This window comes from Pectinophora gossypiella, chromosome 1 (assembly GCF_024362695.1).
Source record: "Pectinophora gossypiella chromosome 1, ilPecGoss1.1, whole genome shotgun sequence".
Lineage (NCBI taxonomy): Eukaryota > Metazoa > Arthropoda > Insecta > Lepidoptera > Gelechiidae > Pectinophora > Pectinophora gossypiella.
In genome coordinates, this window is record NC_065404.1 from 6,710,924 (window position 1) to 6,722,871 (window position 11,948).

At 38.0% G+C, this 11,948-nt stretch overlaps 1 protein-coding gene across 1 annotated transcript in view; it reads right to left on the reverse strand.

Moving 5' to 3' along the window:
• The window catches only part of LOC126369830 (ubiquitin-conjugating enzyme E2Q-like protein 1), a 61,588-nt gene extending 50,589 nt beyond the window's left edge, over positions 1–10,999 (reverse strand). Inside the window, exon 1 of the mRNA XM_050014398.1 lies at positions 10,884–10,999. The gene's annotated coding sequence lies outside the window, so the exon portion shown is untranslated. The remainder of the gene's footprint in view (positions 1–10,883) is intronic.
• Between the last annotated feature and the right edge of the window lie 949 nt (positions 11,000–11,948).

The following is an 11,948-nucleotide window of genomic DNA, read 5'->3' on the forward strand; positions in this document are numbered from 1 at the left end:
AATATAAGACTTTGTTTATAGCGATTATAAAACCCACAGGGTATTTATTGGGGGCGAGCCTATGGCCACTGACCAGAAACAAACAAAGACAAAGCCTGGAAATCACGCGATATCAATTATGTATGATCCAAATGTGAATTCAAATTTATAAAATTGAATTCAGTGGTTTAGAGCACGAGCCGGGATTCGAAACGTATCGAGACACTACGATAATTACGCGTTTTCCGAACAGCATTTGCGCAATGCATTTGTTTGCATTGCGCACTTAATTTTATATGCGCAAATGTCAAATTGCAATATTGCTTTCTTAGATAAATTGCTTCGATGTGTCCATTTTAACCCCCCAGGGCTATCACGAACCGAAAACTGATCTATATTAAGGATACTAATAAGGACTTGGAGACAGCACCGAAAACTATTACTTTGAAGTTTATGAAAAGCTTCTGTACAGATGTTGCGAACAACTCATTACCTACTCGCCATATGTTCAGACTTCATACCCATTTCACGATGAAAGGGATTCATAACCAACAACATTCAAAGGATACAATGCTTTACTTTCATCCTTGCCGTTGCGCGTTGTAGAAAATGAGAATTTCAAATATGAATCCGGTTAGGACCGGAGGGTCTAATGGTGTAATTTATAATACCTACGACATATTCGTTTTCTAAGGTGGTATATACTTATACGTTTTTTATTGTTATTTTTAAATGCTATTTTTAATAGACCGTTGTTTATGGTTAGAACAAATGCGAAAGAAATCTGTCTGTTACCTTTGAACCTTTTGGCTCTTTTAGGAATATTATTGGAACGGGGGTTTTACAAAATAATACGAAAAAATACTTATTTTTTTGCGATTTTACTAATCAATGATCAAATTACACATCAAAAGAAAAATAAAAGAAACAGTTGAACTTGCGACTCTACGCTATTTCCCGCGCGGAGCCCTGTTCTATTGCCACTTATACCGGTATACTAGACATACTTACTTACATAAACTCAATCCCGTAAGCACTAATGGGGTAGATAGAGCCAAAATTAATCACTTTTGAAATTAATAAAGGTTAGCAGGGCTAACATGCGCATCGTGATAAAATTTATTGATCGACTCAATAGATTTTGTCGAAATCGATTAAGTAGTTTGTTTTTTTCCCCCTAATATGTGTGATTGAGAGGAGGCCTGTGCCCAGCAGTGGGACGTATATAGGCTATTTATGTTATGTTTATGTTATGTATGCGTGTCACGTGATTTTGTTCGTTCCGGCTAAGTAGCTCCCAAATCCATCTGCCATCCATCAAACCCATCCATCCATCGCCATCAACCATCCCATTCCCATCTGCGGCAAATCTACAATAAGTCATGTTAAAAAAAAGATTTAGTTCGTATTTTCATAGAACGACATGACTTATTTGGGTTCACATATTAGCAATTGTAAGGAGCTCGTTGGCGCAGCGGTAAACGCGCTCGGCCTGCGACTGTTGAAGTTAAGCAACTTTCGCAAAGGCCGGTCATATGATGGGTGACCACAAAAAAAAAGTTTTCATCTCGAGCTCCTCCGTGCTTCGGAAGGCACGTTAAGCCGTTGGTCCCGGCTGCATTAGCAGTCGTTAATAACCACCAATCCGCACTGGGCCCGCGTAGTGGTTTAAGGCCCTATTTCCCTATCCATCCATAGGGAAAGGCCCGTGCCCCAGCAGTGGGAACGTTAATAGGCTGCTGATGATAAGCAATTGACAAAACTACTTAATTGTGTCGTCAGAATTGATAAAATGGCCGTGACAAAATTTTATCACGTTACGCATGTTAGCAATACAGGTTAATAGTACTCTAAACCAGCGGAAACCAGCGGAGTACAATAAGCGAGCATGAAGAAGAGAAAGTGGGTGTTGACAGGGTCGTAGTAAGTAAAATTTCGTGGTCTACCCCAATGGGAAGTAGGCGTGATGTTACGTATCTATGTACGATATGAAGTCCTAAAATGGATATGATGAAACGTATAATATTATAAAGATAGACATACATACGCGTACAAATTATTTAGAAATTACTTACACTAATATAAAACATTACTATTTTAGTAACCTAAACCTACAAATTACATTGAAATAAATTATATATAATATATATTCCATAAATATATAAACATATTATATAATTTCTATATTGATTTATAAATCACACATTATATACAATACATATACCTAAATAAATAAGTAAGCCCATCATGTTAGAGAGGACATCATGTTGTCAGTTTCTACGACATGCCCGGGAATATTAAGCAGGAGAATACGCTATATGTATGTTGTATAGAAGCATTATACTATAGGTTACCTAAGTAATTCTTTGTATATAGCCAGAGTATATTGATCGGCATATTAAACGCAAGATTGAGTATCGATAAGCAGAAGAGCCGTCTATTTTTATTTGCATCTCGTCCGTGCCGTATAAGGGCAAAGTTCGTCCTAGCAATTGATAGAAATTGGCCCGTAACTCATTCATAATCGAATCATAAAAGTGGACTCGAATACTTGTGCCTAAATAGTTGCCAACACTTTTAATTTTTAGTCGGAGATATCCTTCCTATATTTTTTCTTATAATTCCCAGGGATCTGGGTAATTATTACAAATATCGGCGCCCCAAAGAAGTAATATACATTTCTGACGACCCGATTACTCTAGCCATAGAGCCAGGATACTGACCCCGCCGGTGGCGTAGTGGTTCACGATTTCCCTGATTCAGCGCTTATCGCTATTGGTTCACTAGGGTCGATTAATTCTTTCAAATATAATCCTGTCAGACGACGGTTTGCGCCCAACAGGGCACCCTCAGGCCTGTTTCCTTAAATTTTGTACCGGGTGAGAGCTCTCAGCGCCCATTTGTCCGCGTAATTAGCAAATAAGTCATGACAAGAAAAGAAAAACAAAAGTACATTGCCTAATATAAGACGTTTCATACACAATTAAATGATTAACGACGAGTACGGTAAATAGCACAGAAAGTTTCTAATATTCATGTAAGTACCTACTTAATTTGTTTTTGACGAATATTGAAAAAAAGATAAATGACTATGAACGGTAAGAAAGAAATTGAATGTTCTTGCTTTTCTCCCCGGCCTTAGACGATTATATACACGTGTAAGTGATTTAGAACGTAATAATAATATACAATAAAACTGTATGGAATGCGAAGGACTTTCGCCCCTTTGCCTTTCGAAGTGAAACATGTTCTTTTATTTGTTATTTACTTGTTCATGTTGTTACGAAACATACGTCATTCTGCTTCCTTTTCCATGTTCTTTACAAAGGAATGTATGAGCAATAATTTACGGTTATTGCAAATCTCTTTAATGGCTTTAATGTTAATAGATACCAATTGAAGCTTTACTGTGTTGGAAATATACCTTTATTTATAAAATCTACTTTGTGAGACTGCGATTTGTTTGGTAAGCACTTTGCAGGTTTGAACCTTGATGAATCCGTGTTTCGGAGGGCACGTTAAGCCTTTGGTGCCGGCTATTAGCCGTATAACATCTCCACCAATCCGCAGTGGAGAAGCGTGGTAGAGTATGCTCCATACCCCTTGTTGATCGAGGGGAGGCCTGGGACGTATATAGGATGTTTATATCTACTTATCTCCATAAAATACTTTTATATTAAGTGAACCTACCTATATAATATGAATGGTTGAGGAAAATAGCGGAATAATATGGACTGTAATAGCAACATTCATCGTAATATTAGAATTCTGGAGGGAATAAGGTATCTATCTAACTAAGTACTATAGTTATATATTATATTACCTTCATAATAATATGACGGTAAGGAAGGTGTGAAGGAAGATAATCAATACTGAAAGTTCGCGGCTAATTATACAGGGTGTAAGTGACATCGTAACGAAAACTATGAGGGATGATTCGGACCATGATTCTGAGTTAATATCAAGTGCAATTTCCCATCGCAAAAGTATAGAATTGAGATTAATTTAAAAATACCTACACAAAAAAATCATGAATTTTGTGATGGAAAATTCCACTTGATATTAACTCAATATCATGGTCTGAATCATCCCCGTTACGATGTCACTAACACCCTTTATAAGCTAACCTAATAACCTAACATAACCATAATTATAAGTAAAGTACTTAAAAATGTCTTAGAAAAAATATTTCAAATCGCCATTGTAATATACGTATGCTCACATCGCTACAGGGTTTTGTAGTGGCGCTGGTGTTAGAACAAATCGTGGTTGATTTTGCAAACTGACGTATCTGCAATGTTTTGCTAAAATAGTTTGTGTCTTATTGACAAAAGGTGCAAATCAGGTTCGCCAAAAAATTCAGATACTTACGTCATTTAGCGATGTCAGCGACTTAATATCAAATGAGTAATTTTATTTACATTACTGCATCCACGCGATAACAATGACTGACGGACGTCCTGTCCAAATGTGTTCTCTTTTTACATTGAATTACATCAGAATTACATACATACATACATAAACTCACGCCTATTTCCCACCGGGGTAAGCAGAGACTATAGAATTCCATTTGCTTCGATCCTGACACACTTCTCTTGCTTCCTCCACATTCATCAATCGCTTCATACACGCACGCCGGTTCAGAGAAAAGGTTCAATACGATCTACATCAGAATTATATAATAAAATTAAAGCAAAATTACTTTTTTAAAGTACCTACTTATAAAGCAATATGTGAACGAGTAAATATTGAGGTAAGTTTATCTCCGTATAGTGGCCCCACACACAGAAGTAACTTTAACTATACTTAGGTACCTACTTACATTTTAAATCAACGTTTCTACCGAGAAAGGAGCTCCTATTTACTATTTTTTTTTACTTATTACGTTGACCAATACACGTTCCTAAAAAGGAAACTACCTAAGTACTCGTAAATAAGAAATAAGCCTAAGTGTCTAAGAAATGTAGGAAATAGCTTACTTGCTTCCCCTAAGGAGGTGTTATGGCCTTTGTGAATTACTGAAGGTTACCGAGAGCTTCCAAACCGTATTGTAATTAGGTATATTTAAAGTCACTGTGTGTGACAGGAATATAGGTATCACGCCAAAGTGAAAGCATCCTAAAATATTTACCGACCGCAATACCGACGACGTTCCGATTCCGGCGGTCTATCTCAACTATGACACTCACTCTATCTTCTCTATTCTTCCTCAAAGCTCTACAACTATTGATGCGTACGCGTACGTTACCAAATTACAAACGCATTGCCTACCAAATGTAATGAAAGTACGATACAATTCTATATCATGTTATCTCCCTCAAGAAAGAGTTTTATTGAAGTAATCTTATCAACGAGCAACATCAAAAACAACCCACGCCGGAGCAACTGGTGTATAGGTATCATGTTGATAGCAGAGCCAAAACCCGTTTTTCACAGGGTCTGCTTAGCTAACCTGAAGATTTGACGAGTCCGGTTTTTTTTACAAAAGCGACTGCCTGTCTGACCTCCCAACCCGCGAAGGAAAAACCAGCCCAATACAGGTTAGGTCACATACCTCCGAAAATTCATTTCTCGGGAATGTGGGTTTCCTTCACCGCTGAGAACGTGATAGTCATTTATTATCCAAACATGAATTCGAAAAACAAAAGCAGAGCCAAAACTGAAAGGTACTAAATATCCAAGATTAATAACTAACTAACTTTTGTTGTTAACATTTAATCACCAGCGCTTCTAAGCCAGGCCCTTCCATCTTCTGTAAATATTATCCGTGTTTTAAGGTGAAAACTCAAACGCAAAAGTTCATTTTCAGTTTATATCCTCGTAAGGCCCGGATTTCCAGACACAATAGTTAAACAATGGGATTTGGATTTTAAAAGGACTTTGGGCCTTACGACCATATAGTACAGCGCTTCTTTGTTCTTTAACGAAAGTAATTACCTACCTACTTAAGAAGATTGCTGTTAAAAAAGTTGGGCGTCATAAACAGAAAGTAGTACTTATTACATTACATTGGCGAGTGTTATAATAAATCAGAGAAAGTAGTAAGTAAAAGAAAATAATCAAATCGCTGATATATTGTGTAGTGGAGTTGTTTCTGACTTAATTACTAACAGGGAGGTTATCTTACTAGGACACCATGCTTGTGCAACAAGGTGAGGTAATCTTTATTTAATTAAATATATTTTATTACGGTGTGCCACCATGGTGTCCTAGTGAAAAGAGAAGGTTGGGTCATGAGACGTGACTTATTTACTGATTGTATTGCGATTTAGAAATCACTACATTATATTTGAGGAAGTCGTAAAAGTCGTCATATTTAGGGTTATTTTTTAGTTTTTTCCAGAATCTGTCTGAAGTTCTTCTATTGTGTCACCCTGGTGTCATGTAACGACTGACTACTTACTTACATCAGTAAGTAGTAACCTGGACCAATGGCTTAACGGACCACAGATGCCGTCTTTGTGTGAAGTGATGGAATGGTAATCTGTCAGAATGTATGCAGTTTTTAAATGTGGCTGCAAAGATCCGCCCCTGTTTTAACCGACTTTTTATACTAAAATATTAGTACACGCACCATAATCGCCTGTCACTATGCGGTTCATTATATCCGTTTATTTAAAGCAAATTGTAGTAGGTAAATAGAATGGTTTTAAAAATAGCAAGAATAGCGTGTTTCGCGGGAAGAGTATCTGGTAAACAAAGGAAGTAGTTGAGCGCATCTATTGACCTCACCTTGAGCGCATTCGAGCCAAGAGTGGGACCTACTATTGCGAACGCTACGAAGGTCTGACAATGCAATTCTACATTTCTTCGGCTAAATAGATTATATTCATTATTTTGTAACTAGGCTAAACCATCAACAGCAATCATTATAATCATCATGGACCTCAAACGTCTGTATCAGACGATATACATATGACATTATTGTTTTAAACTAAGTACCATCAGCTATAAATTATAACCAATGACGGTGCCCTAACGTGTAATCACCGCGTCAATCACACGTAGTCAGCAAGTTTGGCTGTTGTAGTCAATTAGTCTTATGCACGAAAGAGAAGAAAGAGTTTGAAAGGGCTAAGCGTATGTACAACTAGTTCATATTTTAACTTTGCACTCCATTCGTTCGCTAACTTTACGACGCACGGTGCTGCACGATAGTACCTATTATACAAAGGTCGTCTAATACCGACTATCATGCAAGGAGATCCCTCCTTATAACAGGAAACCCAAAAAGGTTAGTATGATTGGCTATTTATAAAAAAAAAACTTTGGTATGCAGTATCTTACGAAAAATAATGATGAAATTCCAGCCTATCACATAAAATATACATCGCCGGTAAAGTGTCTGTCGAATTTGAGAAGCAGTAGAGCTAGAGCTATCGTAGTTATCTGTTTGCAGGAGTAGCAGTAAAAGAGAGTCGAGTTGAGCCGGCGACAGCGGTTCTCATACAAAATGCGCGCCTTTCCATCTTCTTTCTTTTATTCTGTGGTCAATGGTTATATGAGTAAAACTATTATTATCACTCAGAAAGGAGTAATTCTCTAAGGTATACCTAAAAAGAGCAGTTTATGTAGCCGAAATAGGCTAAGTCCAAAGCTCACGCGATAGAAAAGGAATTGTATACAAAGAAAACTAACTTGCACAGAAAACAAGACTTAGGTAGGTAGATACTTAGATCAATAATAGATCCTGAAATACCTAACTACTTAATTAAATAGACTATAAATTTCACCAATCCGCACTGGTGCAGCGTAACGTGGTGGAGTATAATATGCGTAACTCCATACACCTGTTGTTTGAGTGGAGGCCTGTGCCCAGCAGTATGGGACGTATATATATACTGAATGTTTTATGTAAACATATTTAGGCTAATATCTGTCACATACCTAACTGAGTAGCTAACTCCCTTCGCGCTACATAACGAGCCATTATTATATCAACTAGAAGTCTCCTTATCCAATATCAGTTCCGATATAATTACACAATTGCTCATAATATCACAGGAAGTTGCGTATTATTTCCTTCCTCCCACAGTCCATGTTGCGATTAGCTATCGATGATTGCCTTTAATTTGATTAATTATGGTTAAGACACCTTCTTAAATTCTTGCAAAGTTTAGAATAGGTGCTTCCACACATATGGCGACTCTAGGCCGGTGCGAGGAGTGCGACCGCGCCAAGCGCCGAAATACGGGGGGTGAGGCAGTTTATAGCGCCAAAATCAACCAAGACTGGTTCACCCTGGCCGCAAACTAACTTCATCGGGTTAGATTGATCATACCGGCCGTAAACAACATTTTTTATTTTAGGGTCTGAGGGTTGCCACTTTGAGGTCTGGCACCACCTAAATATTTTTATATTCACTGCTTCCGGATACTCCATGTGCAATAACCTTTTATATAGGTAGGTACCTTCTGCGTAAAATAAATGATAGCTAACAAATATTCAGATGCCGAGAGTACAGGAGAATGTTTGAATATAATGGACTGTTTTGGAACAACCTTAGAAATGTCCAACAATAAAACGCAGGATGATAATGGTGAAAGAAGAAAAACGGTCTATGTAAGATAAAATGCGTAGATATTATAATTTAATTTGACGAAAAATATTTAGAAGTAAGTATTTCGAAACATTTGGTAAGTACTTGCATTCTTTAGACTTTGTATTATTTATAGGAATGACGCCATTCTGTAAAATACTGGCTACTTCCAGAAACGTTTCATAACTTTTTAATCGTTGAAAAGAAACCGTAGATATGTAAGACCTTAGAAGTTATGTTAGGAAAATAGGAAATATTTGTGTAGGTACCCATGTGAGCAGAAATGTATACAGATATATTCCTAAGTAAATAATGTTTATTAGTCGGGTGTTTCAAATCTACCAGTAACTTGTATTGAATTAAATAAGTAAGAAATTGGAGTGAGATAAGCAATATTTATAGCTGAATAATTACGAAGCATATTTTATTATATTACTTAGGTAAGTAATATTATATTAAAGTAGATGTAGTAAATAACCTACTGAGGTAGTGCATGGGCAAATAGTGGTTGTGTATGGACCCAACCTACCTACTTTACTACGAGCTGCTATCCTGATTAGAGCGTCCAAAATAAAAAAGGATCACCCTCAGCATAATGCCGTGACACGTGCTTAGGACGGTTCCCGGCGCTGGTGTCATGGGAGACCTATCGTGAACCACGGACATACCAAACTCAATTACGTACCTACTTACAATTATCAAAATATACTTACTCAATATATCATAGGTAGATCATAATGTACTACTTATACTTGATATTATACACTTAAATATACCTATCAATACTTATAGTACTTATATTATGCATAATGAATAAATAATACTTATTAAACAAAACAGAATATATTATGATAAATTATGAAGAAGTGTAACTGTGTAGTGTGCGTGTGTCCAAACGTTACTATGTATGTAAATCGCAGCGCATATCATGTGGGAAAGAAAAGGATTAGAAATGTAGTCGTGAGATTATACCTATTGGGTACTTTTGTTATGGATTTTACCTATTTACTTACTAATAGGTAAAATCCAGGTAAAATAAATGCTTGAATCTTTCTTTCAACCCCTTCCATCTTGTTGCCTCGATGGGGAATTCATCAGTACCCTAGCACAGAATAAGGAATAATACACCCTAGCTCGAAGACAGGTGTAGTTAGGATAAGTGCGTAACTTCTTGATGTGATCATTGTAGGTTTGGTCTGGTAAGTTGTACTAAGTTTGCACCCGCAATCTTTAATTTTTTACATATTTCCTCGCCTTATGGTTTTCAGGAAGAAATCGCTTTAAGCGATAAGGCGGGCATTTGCCATATATCTAGTTAAATCTCTTTTGTAACTAATTTCTTTTATTTTGGTGCAATAAAGTATATTTTGTTTGCATTTGCTGGCCGGAGTGCGTAGGTATCAGCACCTGTGTTGGACTGGCCATACAGTCGAAGTAGCACTTGCCAAATGAGCCCAGCCTGCGCGGCTCCCCACGGGCCTGGCTTGCGGGGCTTGTGGCAACCTTAGTCCACACAGGCTATGCCCCAGATCTTGCGATCTTTAATGTAAAACTAGATCCGATAGTACTCCATCTACCGTCATCTAGTCTCGGGTCCCGGGCTTGTGGTCAGTCACCCAGGCCCTTCTGGCCCAGTCTTACCCTGACCACCACCTACACTAGGTACCTACCTACTTCGCTTGAATCCAAATCATGCGTATCAAATTCTGATGCTTTATTTTCGATAAAAAAATATTTACAGCCCCGGATTAGGCAATTTAAATACCTATATAGACAATAGTCGTTCAAATGAAAAGAGTCTAATTGTAAAACAATTTTGAACATTGAACATTTTTCCTCAAGTTTGTTGAATGAACAAATAGGTAGGTGGGTACCTACGGGAGGTGTTTATTTATCCCAGACAAGATTTATTATTATTTGTTACTTGTTTTGGACAAATGGAGGTAGGTAGATAGGTATATACCCTAGGTAAACTCACTTATTTATCAAAATATAAATAAATAGTAAAGTATTTAGAGGACGGAAAATGAGTCTATTTATTCTATATTTATCGGATCGCCGGCGCTTACAAAACAAATACCTAGGTACATACCTACCTATAACTGAAACCTACATTTATACATATAACGAGAGCGCTTTATCTCAATACCTACTAATATTTATTGCTACAATTTATTCATAACGACCTAGATAAGAAAAAAATAAACCTACGGGTATTTGCATGATAATAAAAAAATAACTACGAATAGGTATGGTCGGCCGAGTAAACAAACAAGAAAACTAGAGTTTTCCGGCGTGGCTATCTCTAGTTAGGTATCTAATTAGTGTGGTTGGAGGGCTGTATGTAGTGAGACGATCCACTTACCTCAGCGCGGGTGTGTGGCGCGGGGACGGGCGCGGGTAAGGGCGCGCTCTACGGCCGGCAGCCAGCCCAGCACTGGCGCGCCGCGGCCCGTCAGAGGGAGCCCCGCGCCGCCTCCACTGCCTCTCTACCATCGATCCACCCTCCCTCACATACCCCTACACTTCACAACGCTCCTATTTCAAAACCCACAGAACTCACAATCCCCTACTACGACTCCACGATCCCGTGTAATCTCTGCTGACGTAGAGCTTAGTAATGATGATTACTGAGCTTTATGCCACGACACTATAGTGTACAATTGGGCGACTGGAGACACCCTCTCGAATTGCCCCGTAATTGGTAGCGTCAGATTTGTTTTCAAGTCGCGTGACGTCAGAACTTGATATCTATATTTTCCATGTGTATTGGCGCGACAACACCAGTCACACTGGTTAGATTTTCAAATGTGAATCCGAACATCCGACAACGAAAGAATACTTGTAAGTTGCTAGGTCTAACTCTAACTGATACATTAAAAAAAATATCAACAATTAGTTGCAAGTTACCGAATGTTATCTTATGTTGCGACTTACACCATAGAATAAGGAAAAATACTACGTATAGAACGGCAACTCTCCGCTCCCCACCAGCGTCTGAGCTGAGCTGAGACAAGAAGACCTCACTCCCCTCGAACAGTTTAGACTTGAATTATATAATACGTAAGTAGTATTATTACAAACAGATGCGCGTGTACGATAACGTCAATGTGTTGTGTCTGTGTAAAGCGAGGTTGTTTGTATGAAGTGCCCGGGGTGTGATTTACACTCTTCGGTAAAAAAATATATATCGGTATTCCGTCTTCTTCTTCTATCGTGTGGGTTGTGAGGTGGAGTCCCAACCTCATCAACCCTGGAGTCAGGGTTACTATTGAGCCGCCAAAGGCCCCTGACATGGTTCATGTAACGACTACTTACTTACATCAGTAAGTAGTAACCGGGACCATTCGGACAATCAGATGATCAGCCTGTAATGTCCTAACCAAACTAGGGCTCACAAAGTATTTTTTGTGATTATGTCCCCACCGAG